At 35.1% G+C, this 4135-nt stretch overlaps 1 long non-coding RNA gene across 1 annotated transcript; it reads right to left on the bottom strand.

Moving 5' to 3' along the window:
• Positions 1-1421: 1421 nt before the first annotated feature.
• Positions 1422-2871, bottom strand: LOC123688575. Its single transcript, XR_006750063.1, has 3 exons — positions 2372-2871; positions 2221-2318; positions 1422-1930 (listed from the first exon to the last, which is right to left on the bottom strand). It is a non-coding gene; the product is annotated as an uncharacterized LOC123688575 (long non-coding RNA).
• Between the last annotated feature and the right edge of the window lie 1264 nt (positions 2872-4135).

The following is a 4135-nucleotide window of genomic DNA, read 5'->3' as shown; positions in this document are numbered from 1 at the left end:
GTTAGTTTCAAAGTAATGCACAAGCTGATTATATATAACCTTTTCAAATATCTTTGAAAAAACAGGCAGCAATGATATCGGACGGTAATTTTCAGTAGATTCCTCATTTCCTTTCTTATACAATGGTACAATTTTAGCCACCTTAAGGCAGTTGGGAAAAGTGTCCGACCTAAAGCATTTATTAATTAGGTTAGTCAGTGGTGAAACAATATTATTAATATTTCTTTTTAACAGGGTAGCAGAGATTCCAAAACAATCCCTTGATTTGCTATTTTTAAGAGAGCAAATTATTTCCCTGACTTGATTGTAACTGATTTCAGAAAATTTGAAAGTCACATCACACTGTGAGTGCTCAGGCATGTAGTCCTCAGGTGACCTATTCATGTTTTCTGGTAGGGTTTCCTTAATTTTTAAAGGTACTGAAATAAAATAATCATTAAATTCATCCGCTGTAATACCGACTTTGACATCATTGGATTTATGTCTCTTTGAGTTTATTATCTTCCACATACTTTTAGAAGGGTTTGTAGAATTCTTAATGATTCTATCATTTGCTTGTATTTTTGATTTTTTTAATGCACACCTATATTTTGCTCTCATCCTGTTTCGAGCCGATTTCAAGTCGTCAGTTTTATAGCGCATATAAAGACCATTAAAAAGTGACACCTGATCTCTCATCGTGCGAAGCTCATCGGTGAACCATTTAACACCCCCATCAACATCCCTCGACCTTATTTCCACCTCAGGAAAAGCATATTCGTATGTTGATATAAATTTACCCTGAAATGCATCCAAAGCTGTATGGGATTGCATGAAGAATATATGTGGCAGCGGCCTCAAATCTGAAACAGAAATAAAAGAAATAATATTTGACGGTGTCGGCACGCTAGATAATAAAGAATAGCTAATATATTCAATGTATACTATAGTAATGTAGGAAAATCTTACGCGGAAAAAATCCAAAAGAGAATAAAGAAGCCGATAAAGCTTTGTGTAATTCCCTACACTTGATTCCTACTGATCACTTGGAGGTGGAGAATACCATTGCCAAGCTTAAATCAGGGATAGCGCCAGGTCCAGACTTGATCAAATCCGAGACACTAAAAGAAATTAACACAGAGATATCAAGACCGCTATCATACTTAATCAATAAATGTTTCGAAGATGGATGCTATCCTGATTTATTAAAATTAGGTATAATCAAACCTCTTTATAAGAGCGGTGATCGTAAACAAGTAATAAATTACAGGTCAATTTCCCTTATTTCGAACATAGCGAAAATAATTGAGAAGATCATTAAAACGCGTATGGTAGATTTCCTGAGAAAGTATAAAATAATAGATGAAAAAAAAAATTGGATTTATTGAAGGAAAATCTACAGAAGATGCTATCAGAAAATTAACCGGGGAACTAAATGAAAATCTAGACAAAAAAATTCCTTCACTGTGTATATTTGTGGACTTGTGTAAAGCGTTTGACACGGTCTGTCATACCCGTCTACTTGAAAAGATGAGAAAATACGGGTTTAGAGGACCAATATATGGTATCCTAAAAAGTTATTTGACAAACAGGAAACAGATTGTGGAAGTTGGAGGGATTAGGAGCTCGGAGGAAACTCTTACATATGGTGTTCCACAAGGAACAGTCCTCGGGCCAGTCCTCTTTCTTATTTATATAAATGGATTACTAAAACTGAAGGAATCTAAAGATGCTATATGTTTTGCTGACGATGCAGTTTTTCAGTATCAGGCCGATACATGGAAAGGACTGAAGCAAAAAGCCGAAAGTGATTTTGCTGAAATAAGCAAGTGGTTCAAAAACAATAAACTCACCTTAAATGTCGTTAAAACAAAGTACATGGTTTTTACCTCCTATTCTCCTGGCCTGCCGAACATGGGAACCCTTCAAATTGATGATAACACTTCCGTAGCTGAAACAAAAGAAATTAAATACCTAGGAGTCACAATGGACCAGCAGCTGAAATGGGACAAACATATCAAAAACTTAACTAATAAAATAAGAGGATTGCTATCCAAGTTTAAACACTTATATCTATCTGATAAACGACATCAAATAATTAAAGATATTTTACCAGGCTCTGGTGGCATCACAAATTAGTTATGGAATAGTTGGATGGGGTGGAGCTTGTCAGAGCCACTTAAGAGGATTAAAAACAATTCAGAAATGGATACTAAAAATTACATATAAAAAAAAACGTACTCTTTTTAGTCAACAACTATTTGAATTGGCAGGAGTACACGATGTAAGGCAATTATATGCTCTGAAACTCATTATGGACATCAAGTTGGGTAAGATACCTGTGAAAATACCTCAACATGATTACGGAACCAGGACAAAAGATTATACTTACCAAGCACAAAGATGTAGTAAAAGTGTGGGACAGAGAAGCCATGCCTACTTGGCCCCAAAAATTTTCAACATATTCCCTTAACACCTAAAGGAAGAACAAAGTATTAGACTATTCAAGAAACGTTTAAAAATGTGGCTTAATGGTGAAACCAGATCTATCATTAGCAACGTGATAAACAAAAAATGAAATTACCCGAAACATGACAATTATACCCTATGATGACGATATTAAACCAAATAAGACGCACACTTACCCGATTAGAGACAACAAAATCCTGGCATTGGCTTGGAATACCGAATGAGACTTCCTGTACTTCGAGTCCTTTCATATGGTGGTGGATGGTAGTATATGGGTTCGAAGCATCCAATTCTTCACTTGTACTTTTTTAGATTTTATAAATTTTGTTTCCTTTCTTTGCAGAACAGTTTTAGAATGTAAAATTAATTGAGTATCACGTACAGGTTAATATACTCTGTCAGTATACAGGGTCTTTCACGAGAAACCTCACCCATATTCATACGGGAAACTACTGAACGTATTTTCATGAAATTCAGCACATAAGTATTTCCCGATGCTGATGAAATCTAAAATATTTTCAAGGCATGAGCACCTCCGGTTTTTACGGAAATGACGTTAACTTCCGTTTTTCAAATTAGAACACCATTTTTTTATTGCAGAAATAGATTCCTTAGAAAATTTCAAGTTATTTTGATGTAACATTTTTCAGTTTTGGTTGGAAAATTCTCTCTGAGCGGGAAAATTCGAAAAAAAAATCGAAAATAGAGCTCCGCTGAAACAAGAATAACTTCGAGGTTTTTGGATGGAAAATTTTCATTTTTGGGATTTTTCAAGATGTAAGATTGATGTATCCACTTTAAAAATCGAAATCGCGATTCATGATACAGGGGGTGAAAAAATCGCTTTCAAAATTAGGGATGACAAAATCGTGAAAAATCAATTTTTTCAAATTAGAACCCCATTTTTTTATGGCAGATATTGAATCTACGTTAAAAAATAATGTGAGTGTATGCATCACACCCTTGCCCTAAAATGGGTATTTTCTGAGTTATTCACAAAAAAAATTTCGTTTTGAATTTTCAGCTATTTCTTTTCCCTTCACGCCAAAAAGATGAAATTTTCAGGAACTGTTATTTGAACCATGCTGTAGATTTTTCACCCCTTCTTGAAACCGACTTCAAGTTACTACTAGGAGAACCATGGCAAACTCTCGCAGTTATAACTAGAGAAGATGCTCAAAGTTTTGACTGTTAATTTCTAGACATTTATTTATACATATCAGGAATGCTTCGTGCGTTGCTCTTCTTATTTCATCGGGAGGAAGAGATCTGCAAAAGTGTTTAAAAACCAAATTGAGTGTCAAAACTATGAATCTAAAAATCTAAACTAACCTGAACGCATTTCTGACTCGTTCTATGCAGTCCTCTTTATCAGTCAGGGGAGTTGAGTAGACAATATTTTTTATCCTACCCCAAACATAATAGTCTAAAGGAGTTAAATCGGGAGAACGTGGTGGCCAAAGATGTGGACCATTGTTCGCCAACCATCGATCTTCAAATAGCCTGTAGAGGATATTTGACACATTGAGTGAATTGTGTGGAGGCGCGCCATCTTGTTGATACCATAAGTCATTATGGTTCTGTACTAGCGGCTCAATTATTTGGGTCAATATGTCAGAATATCTATCTCCTAAGGGAGAACATTCTTTAAATAATGCAAACATGTGTAGTTTTCTATCTCACCAGT

Source organism: Harmonia axyridis, chromosome 1 (genome assembly GCF_914767665.1).
Source record: "Harmonia axyridis chromosome 1, icHarAxyr1.1, whole genome shotgun sequence".
In the NCBI taxonomy this organism is placed as follows: Eukaryota; Metazoa; Arthropoda; class Insecta; order Coleoptera; family Coccinellidae; genus Harmonia; species Harmonia axyridis.
Note: the sequence above shows the minus strand (reverse complement) of the source record. Positions and strands in the feature narration are given on the sequence as shown.